This window comes from Cicer arietinum, chromosome 5 (genome assembly GCF_000331145.2).
Source record: "Cicer arietinum cultivar CDC Frontier isolate Library 1 chromosome 5, Cicar.CDCFrontier_v2.0, whole genome shotgun sequence".
Classification (NCBI taxonomy): domain Eukaryota; kingdom Viridiplantae; phylum Streptophyta; class Magnoliopsida; order Fabales; family Fabaceae; genus Cicer; species Cicer arietinum.
In genome coordinates, this window is record NC_021164.2 from 30,856,105 (window position 1) to 30,867,128 (window position 11,024).

An 11,024-nucleotide genomic window follows, 5' to 3' on the forward strand; every position below is an offset into this window, starting at 1 on the left:
CAAAGTTAACTAAATAAATCGATGCCTTAAATATTGAAAGTGTTAAGGTTAAATATGAAAATAAAACCTTGAAAGATACTTTTGTTTCAAAATCTTTAGAAAATGTCACATTAATTCTGATAAATATGAAGAAGCATTCCAAGACTTTATATGAAGAAGCATTCCTAGACATATTGAAATTTATGGTGTTAGTAGAAATGGTAAAAGAAAAGAAACCTTTCAAGACTAACAAACCATGACCCGACCAAATTTGGGCACTTAAGAACAAAATTACATATCCTGTAGTTGCCCTTAGCAGCCAAGATAAAACACCAATCATAGTACTTGGACAATGGATGCTCGCGACATATGACAAGAGAAAAGTCTATATTCTAAGACCTAACATTGATCAAATGAGGCACAATAAATTTCAGATGAAAGTAGAAAGGCCAAATCATGGGGAAAAACATAGTTGGTAATGCTCTATCATTGGTAATGCTCTATCATTGATCAAAGGAGGTACAATAACTTTCAAATTAAAGATGTTTTGTTTATTCAAGGTCTTAAACATAATTTATTAAGTATTAGTCAGTTAAGTGATAATAATTATGATATTATATTTAATAAAAAAACATGCAAGGAAATTAGTTAAAAGGATGGATCCGTACTCTTTAAAGGTCAAAGAGAAAATAACATATAAAATATAAATATGTCTAGTATAGAAAAACATGTAGGATGTTAATTTTGCAAAAAAGGTTAGGTCAAGCAATGCTTAGATTAATCTTAAAATTGAATAAACTTCTACTAGTTAAAGGTCTACCTAAGCTTATATACAAAAATGAAATTATGTGTGAAGCTTGTCAAAAGGGAAAACAAACAAAGAACTTCTTTACCCCTAAGAACTTAGTCTCTACCTCAAAACCCCTTGAGCTCTTATATATAGATCTCTTTAGGCCAGTGAAAGCTGCCACACTAAATGGAAATAAGTATGACTTTGTGATAATAGATGAATACACTAGGTGGTAAAGATGAATGCCACAAAAATCTTAAGATTGTAACAATTAGAAGTGATCATGAAGGAGAATTTGAAAACAAGTTCTTTGAAAGTTTTTGTCATGAGAATGGAATCTCTCACAATTATTCCTCTCCTAGAACAACACAACAAAATTGAGTTGTAGGTAGAAAGTATAGATCCCTTCAAGAAGTTGTTAGAACTATGCTTAATGAGATGGATTATGCAAAATCTTTTTGGGCAGAGGCAATTAACACTACATACTATATTCAAAATAGAATCTTAATTAGGTCAATATTGAGTAAACACCATATGAATTATGGAAGGGTAAAAATTTCGTTGTACTTGTTATATGTCAAACACTATAGAAAACATTGGCAAGTTTGATTCCAAATCACAAATATTCACCTTCACTGGATACACGAAAAGATCTAAAGCTTATGGACCGTTCAATATGAAAACTTATATTGTGGAATAGTCAATACATGTTAAATTTGATGACAAACAACTAGATCTTAAAAAGTCAAAGGAAGTTGCTGATAGTGCAGGTTTAGTGGAACCAGAGGAAGCAGATGCAAACAAATCAGAAGAACCTAAAAATAATAGGATACAAGTAATTTAGAAGAAAATGACAAATCATCACAATATGAATCTGACCAAGTCAAAAGTAGTCAAGATAAGTCAAAAGGGAGATCTGGATGGAAGTACAAGTTATCTCATCCTAAAACTCTAATAATTCGAAATCGAGATGATCCTTTGAAGACTAGATAATCACTAAATGACACAACTTTGTTTGGTCTACTATCATCAATTGAACCTACATCTGTTGATGAAACACTGACATTTGATGGATGGATCCTTGCGATGAAAGAAAAGTTAAATAAATTTAAAAAGGATGATGTTTGAGATATATACCTAGACCAAAGAAAAACATTATTGGAACCAAGTGGGTTTTCAGAAATAAGATAAATGAAAAAGATGAAGTGGTCAGAAACAAGGCAAGACTTGTTGCATAAAGCTATAGTTAGCATGTAGGTATTGATTACACTAAGACATTTTATCTAGTGGCTAGGTTAGATGCTATTCGTATCTTATTCACTTTTACTGTTTATAATATTATTACATTATTTCAAATAGATGTTAAAAGGACATTTCTAAATGGGTATATAAATGAAGAATTCTATGTTAAGCAAACCCTAGGTTTTGAAAGTTATGAATTTCCAGACCATATATTTAAAACTAGGATACCACTATATGGTCTGAAATGAGCACCCATGACATGGTATGATAGACTAAGTAAGAAATGAGAAAAAGTGGACAACACCCTATTTAAAAGAGGAAAAGTGGATAACACCTTGTTTAGAAAATCAATAAGAAATGACGTTCTTATTATTCAAATTTATGTTGATGACACTATTTTTGGATCTACTAATTGAACTCTTTGTTAAAAATTTGCTAAGTTTATGCAACTTGAATTTCAAATGAGTATGATGGGAGAACTTAAGTTCTTCTTAGGGATATAAATTTAACAAAGTAAAAAAGGCATATACATTCATCAAACCAAATATACAAAAGAGATTCTCAAGAAGTTCAAAATGAATGATTGAAAACCTATGACTACACCTATGTGATGGAGCAAACACGAGAATGGGGGTTTATTTGTGTTTGACTAAGTTGATAACTTTTTCATGATTTGATAATTGATTCGAACTTGATGATTTACATGGAGTAAAAACAACAACAAAACAAAGGAGTGCAACAATCACTAGTAGAATTTTGTCTTTTTAAGTCGGTTAAAATGTACATTTTAAGTCGGTTCCGTGCCCGAGTTAACAGCAAACGACTTAAAAAATATGTTGTCTTTTAACTCGTTCCATGAACCGACTTAACAAAGCTTCATCATATTAAGTCGATTCACCTTAACCGACTTAAACATCATAAATTCAGTACAACATATCATCTTTTTAAGTCGGATATTTTGACCAACTGACTTAACAGTTATAGTTAAAATAATTACGTACTTGCATCCATGAAACAACTATGTTAAGATGTTCAACCTATGTAACATGACATAGTAGTCATGCTTATAGATTTGTCATGTTTAACAAATCATCATACCATATCCGTTTTGTATAACTATGACAAATTCCATAATGATTTCTTATTTCTTCAAAATATAACAGGTTCTGTTTAAAAACACAACAATAAAATTTTCCTTGGTTTTTATGAAGTTTTTTTTTAAAGTAAGTTGTAAAAATTTATCCACACTTGTACACTTATTCAAATAACTATGATACATAATTATTTGTTACAAATAAGTAACTATTAAAGTAAAATAAAAAAACGTTAGAAAAAAAAAATGAATTTGACATATATTTTTTCCCTTCAAATAATATGATATTATTATCTAAATGAAATTATGAGCACATATACTAATCATTTTATCTAAATGAATTATTCATATAAATTTATTATTCAATAACTTGAACTACTGTAGCTGAAATGGTGGCGATGAAACACGACCGTAAAGAAGGTCGCAGGATGAAACACGATTGTGAAGAAGATGGCGATGAAACTGAGTCAGTAGATGAAACATGAAATTGGAAGTTTGGCAATTGTAAAGAAATAGACGTATTAAACATAAACTGACTTGAGCAATGGATATGGATTGAAATAAATGCAGTTGCAAATATGGTTAGAGAATAGAAAAGATTTATAATAGAATAGTTAACAAAGTGGAAGCTAAAACGTTAGAGAATAGAAAAGATTTATAATAGAATAGTTAATAAAGTGGAAGCTAAAACGTTTCACGCGGTTAAAAGTGAATACCGTGGAAGAAAGTGGTTTTATATTCTTTACGTTTGATTTAAGTGGTTATTAATTGAACCGCATTAAACAAGTTCTAAATATTTATGAAATTGTCACCGCCTCATTTTGTTAAGTCGTTTAACAAGTAACCGATTTAGTCACAGAGTATGATGGGATATATTAATTTTTTATTTTTACAGTATCTTTTAAGTCGGTTGTCAATGTAACCGTGTTAATAGTTTTTCACATATTTACAAATCTGTCACCGCCTCATTTTGTTAACTCGTTTATACGGACAAGCGACTTAAATGTACCTCCACCTCATTTGTTAAGTCTGATAGCACGTAACCGATTTAAATCTGTTGTATTAAAAACCCAATTTTCTACTAGTGAATAAAGTGATGCAAGTAATTTATCCTGGTTCACCACTAACTTGGCTACATCATGTCCCTTCACTCAGAAAGATTTAACCCACTAATTCAACAACTTGAATTACAAAGCACTTAACCCTATAAGCTAGTCTTCTCAAACAACCTGAAAACCCCTGAATTTTGAGGAACTTAAACACCTTGACTCTACCAGTCAAGTCTTCTCCACACAATCTGACAACCCCATATTGTTGGAGGCACATTAACACCACTCTTTGTCAAGTCTTCAAAAACATGAATCTTCTTTCATGCTCTGTGAAGTCAAATATATTGTTCTTATAAAAACTTTCATAAACATCAAAACTCCAAGTATAAAAGAAACTTCGTTCCAACACAATGCACCCTACCTGTTCACTTGAAAAGGACGAGTCAAGCCGTAAGGTCAAAAAAAAAACATATAGCGGAATGATTGGATCGCTACTTTACGTTATTGCCTCTAGACCTGATATTATGTTTAGTCTGTGTGCGTGTGCAAGATTTCATGCTAATCTAAGGGAATCTCATTTAACTATTGTTAAGAGTATCCTTAGATACTTAAAAGGTATTACCAACCTTAGCTTGTTCTACAAGAAGTCAGCTAAGTATGAATTAAATGGCTATTGTGATGCTGATTTTGTTGGAGACAAACTTGAGAGAAAAAACACAAGTGAAAACTGCATATCAACTGGAAGATTACAAGATTCTTGAGAGTAACATTCCCATATTATGTGACAACACTTCAGCCATTTTCCTAACCAAGAACCCAATCCTACATTCTAGAGCCAAACACATGGAAATGAAACACCACTTCATTAGGGACTTTGTTCAGAAAGAAGTACTAAATATCCAATTTGTAGATACTAAACACTAACAGGCTGACATATTCACCAAACCGCTAACTGGAGATAGATTTGACTTCATTAGGAAAAATCTAAACTGTAACACCCCGTTTTTCAAAGCGTGAGTGTATTTTTTTTTCAAAAGGAATTAAAATAAAACAGGAAAATAAATAAGGTAACACACGTTTGGATAAATATTTAAGTCGTAATACAACGACAAATAAGTCAACAGAATTTACGAGCAGCGGAAAAATTCTTAATCCATGAATTCAAAATATATACATAACAAAAGTAGTACGGTCTTCCAGTTTAAAAAAAAAAAGCAACCCCAAAAGAAAGACATCCGTTCCCTCTGTGACGACCTAGTCTGATCATTTTACAAAACAACTAAACACCCTGAGTGATCTCCACGCGCCCCGTGAGATCCTCCTAACGTAGCTGCAGTCAAGCGTTCCCATCTCCATTTCCGTCCGTAGGGTACGAACCGGTAGGATCGTCCTGACTCTCATCTGAGGGCAAAGCCCAGATTTCCACAATAATTGTAAAGGTCACCAACCGAAAATAACAGTTAACACATAACATTTAAGTTTTAAATGCTAAACATAACTTTTCAACTAAGCATGCACCTTATCAGGATTTTCAATATGCGAAAAGTTCATACAATACTTTGCCAATTAAAATGAAAGCAAAATGAAGTTCTCAATCCCCTAATGAAAACATAACAAATCAAGACATGGATAAGTTAATGAGTAATCAAACATCTAACTCAAACTGAGGATTTTCACTGAGCCAATCGATTGGGAAATCGATTGGGGTGAAGGATTTTAATGAAAACAGAATCCTGGGCTGAAATCAATCGATTAGAAAATCGATTGAGTGAGTACTGAGCCCCCTGGTTTTAAGCCAATCGATTTCCAAATCGATTTGGTCGAATATGGCTGAGTCCCTGACTTAAGGCCCAATCGATTGGGCAATCGATTTCTTAAAGGATTTTTGAAAACTGATTACGAAATCGATTGGCTAATCGATTTTGTCAATTTGGCCAAGCCCCTGTTTACCCATCCAATCGATTGGGAAATCGATTTCCCTGTGTATTCTTTCAAAAATTCATAACTAACTCAATCACATTCATACATAATCTCAAATCCTAACACTTAGCACTGATAACGCAATCGCTACAACATCATTAGTTTCGAAACATCAATAGTTTCGAAATAGTATTGCAAGCAAACATGTTATCACCAAATTCCAAAACATAACACTTAACATTTATAACACCATTAACACAACATCATGGGATTCAAAATGGTATTGCAATCCAACAGGTTATCACCAAATTCCAAAGCATAACACTTAACATTTATAACACAATTAATACAACATCATGGGTTTTAAAATGGTATTGCAATCCAACATGTTATCACCAAATTCCAAAACATAACACTTATAACACAATTACTACACATACCAAATGAACCAACAATTCACAATTTAACAGGGTGTAGTCTCTCACGGACAAACACCTGTGCAATCTCTCACGGACAAACACAATTCCCTCAGGAACGTAAGTCGTAAACGTACCACCTATCACGGGTCAGTACTGTTTACCGAGGTGCCACCTATCCCGGGTCAGCACAACTTACCAAACGTAAATCGTAAACGTACTGTCTATCACGGACCCGTACCGTTTACCAAGGTGCCACCTATCGCGGGTCAACACGATTTACCAAAACATACATAAGTGAACGAGACATTAAGAGATTCCCCGTTCTTAATTCTCATCTAACTTAAACCAGGGCGTAGTCTCTCACGGACAAACCCTGTGCAGTCTCTCACGGATAAACACAATTCCCTCAGGAACGTAAGTCGTAAACGTACCACCTATCACGGGTCAGTACTGTTTACCGAGGTGCCACCTATCCCGGGTCAGCACAACTTACTAAACGTAAATCGTAAACATACTGTCTATCACGAACCCGTACCGTTTACCAAGGTGCCACCTATCGCGCGTCAGCACGATTTACCAAAACAACCATAAGTAAAGGAGACATTAAGAGATTCCCCATTCTTAATTCTCATTTAACTTAACGATTTTCAAAACAAAACATTAAGTAACCAAGACATTAAGAGATTCCCCATTCTTAACGCCCAGTTAACTTAAACGATTTTCAAAAACAAATATTAAGTAACCGAGACATTAAGAGATTCCCCATTCTTAACGCCCAGTTAACTTAAACGATTTTCAAAACAAAATATTCAGTAAACGAGACATTAAGAGATTCCCCATTCTTAATACTCATTTACTAAACGATTTTTTCAAAAACAAATATTAAGTAACCGAGACATTAAGAGATTCCCCATTCTTAACGCCCAGTTAACTTAAACGATTTTCAAAACAAAATATTCAGTAAACGAGACATTAAGAGATTCCCCATTCTTAACGCCCAGTTAACTTAAACGATTTTCAAAAAAACAAATATTAAGTAACCGAGACATTAAGAGATTCCCCATTCTTAACGCCCAGTTAACTTAAACGATTTTCAAAAACAAATATTAAGTAACCGAGACATTAAGAAATTCCCCATTCTTAACGCCCAGTTAACTTAAACGATTTTCAAAAAAACAAATATTAAGTAACCGAGACATTAAGAAATTCCCCATTCTTAACGCCCAGTTAACTTAAACGATTTTCAAAAAAACAAATATTAAGTAACAATCAAAGAGGAAGAGTGGAGTTGAGAAATCCTTGTTCTAACGCTCACCCAACCTTGGGTTACTATTCTTGAAGAAAAGGAAGCGAAGAAAACGAAAAATGGAGGAGAAGGGAAAGGGGGGTCACGGTTGATCAGAGGAAGAAGATGGAAAATTTCAGCTTTTCCTTCCTTTCTTTTTCTTTCCTTTGTTTTTTCCTTCCTTTCTATTTCCTTCTTTCCTTTATATAACCTTTTCTCTTCCTTTTCCTTCCTTCTAATTTCCTTTCTTTCTATTCTCTCCAAGCAAACATATATATATTAAACATAACTTAACAAATATCTCAAAATGTCTAGATATTTGTTAAATTACCATTTCACCCGTAATGCATTAAATTCTCCGTAAAGGATTTACCGCACTTAATTTAAATTTATTTATTGACGAGTAATTCTAAACGGTGTCAAAATAACTTTTTGATCCTATAAACTCCACAATATTATTAACTTTGGCTAAAAAGCCTCCGAGCCAAAATCCAAAACATATAAAATACATAAAGTGTACTTTAAAATTATGGGTCTTACATAAACCTTACCTTTATACCTGAATGATGATGTGTCATGCTTAGAGTAGTTTAGATTCATACTAGGACCAGTTTTATGTTTTGTTTATATTATGCTATGTTTTATGTTCTGTTCATTCAATTAAAAATATAAGAGAAGGCAAATAAATAAATAAAGCAGCAAATACATTAAACTAAAAAAAAGGGGGAAATGCATAAATAAAAGTTTTCTTTTCTAGGCTTTTTGTCTGCTGACAAAAGAGGGAGAAAGATATTTTAGAACAATATTGTGGGGAGATAATTAAAAAATTACTTGGACTTAGGGGGAGACTTAAGTCAGGAGGATTCAAGTAATAAAAGAAAAATTATTATAAAAAAATACAGTTTTGTCATCATCAAAAAGAGGGAGATTTTTGGAACCAAGTTGGTTTTCTACTTATACGTTTGATGTTAACAAAACTATTTTATGAGAACAATAAATTTGGACTAATGGCTTCGTTAAGTATGCAAAAATCGGAAGAAGAAAATTATAGGAAGGTACCAAAGAAAGAAAAACAAAGGAAGGTACCATAGGTAGAAAATTAGAGGAAGCAACCAGAGGAAAGTCACTAGAGGAAGTGACTAGTCGATGAGATCAAAGGAACACAAAGTATACACATCTGCTTTGAACTTATGCATTTAAAAGTAACGTGCCTCTAAAGGATACGAAGATTGTCTTTGATGTCTTGGTTTGATAAATGAGTTAGAAGATTGCCTTTGAAATATGGGTCTTAATATGAGTCTAAAGATTACCTCTGAAGATTGTTTGAAGACTGAATTTGAAGCAAGCCACTGAAGCCCTTTCACGCCTCTGATGTGCACAAACCCAATATGTGTTTGAAGAGTTCATATAAAGGTATAGTTAACTCTAAAGAGATTGAGAATCGTGCAAAATCGTGCAACACACTCCAAACGTTTCCTTTGATATGCAACCTCTAATGTTGCACTAACTCTGAAGTTTCAACAAGGTGATATTCCCAATGTCACTAATTCTAAGTTATGCACTCTGCCTCTGACTATCACTATTCAAGAAGCATAGCATCTCACTCCAATAAGAAAGTCAATGTCTTTGATGAAATTGAAAGAATTATGTATGAAAAGAAGACTTAGCCGAATAAAAAACTTGTGAAAATACAAGAACAACTCGAATCCATTCCAACTCAATCAAACAAGAGTATGAAAGAAGATTCATGTTTTTGAAGACAATCTAAAATAAGATTTGGTTCAGATTTAAAATTTGGAGAAAATGTTTGATCAAGTTGAAAAAAAGATATGGTCAAGATTTGTTTGGAAGAAGATATGATCAATATCTTATCAACAAGACAATATTTATTATTTACAAGAAGATTTGATCAAGATTTATTGCAAGAAGATATGAATTATTTAAAAGAATATTTGATAAAGATTTATCACAAGAAGATATGGATTATTTACAAGAAGATTTGATCAAAATTTATCTACAAGAAGATTTGAATTATTTACAAGAAGATTTGATCAAGATTTATCACAAGAAGATATGAATTATTTATTGAAATATTTGATTAAGATTTATCTACTAGAAGATATGAATTATTTACTAGAAGATTTGATCAGAATCTTCAAGAAAATATGAATTATTTACAAGAAAATATGATTAAGAATTGTTTACAAGAAGAAACACTCACAAGAAGATACATTTATTATTTGCAAAGATTTGATTCATATTTTGCAAGGACAAATGAGAAATCCTAACTCATGGACGAAGAAGAATAAAAAAGAGAACTCACAAGCACAATGTAACACCCCGATTTTTAACAGCGCGAGTGTTTTTTTTTTTTTTTGAAACAAAACAAATTCATAATAACAAAGAAATAAATAAGAAAATACTTTTGGATAAATATTTAAGTCGTAACACAACGACAAATAAGTCAACATAATTCAAAAGCAGCAGAATAAATACAAATCCAAAGTATTTACACATCAAAAAGTGGTACATGGACCCCATCATAATAAAATGTCAACAGACAATATTAGTATAGGTACAGTCTTCCAAATTAAAATAAACACAACCCAAAAAGAAAGACGTCTAGTCCCTATACGTCAACCTAATCTGATCATTCTACCAAAAAAAAACTACACATCCCGGATGATCTTCACGCGCCCCGCATGATCCTCCTGACACAGCTCCAGTCAGGTGTGTCCAACTACCTTCCCATCTATAGGGTACTAACCGGTAGGGTGGTCCTGGTTCTCATCTGAGGGCAAAGCCCAGATTTCCACAATAGTTGTAAAGGGTCACCAACCGAAATTAACAATTAACACATAACATTTAAGTTTTTAAATGCACAAAATAACCTTTCAACTTAGCATGCACCTTAAAAGGGTTTCCATATGCCAAACATGCATAAACAAGGTTGAAAAATGAAGTTTTTAACAAAACAACACTGTTGTATTCGAATACAACATCTCTGTATTCGAATACAAGGCTGTTTCAACATTCAGCAGCAAAAACAACATCAGACAGCAGCAGAAAAACAGCAAAATTCAGCAAAATTCAGCTTTTAAAAGGGTTTTGAAATCAATCAACACTTACACACAAATCCAAACAATCACACTTAGCAATTATAGCACAATCACCATCACGACTTGAGTTTCGAAAAGGTTTTGCAATCAATCACACTTACACACAATTTCAAAACATACACACTTAG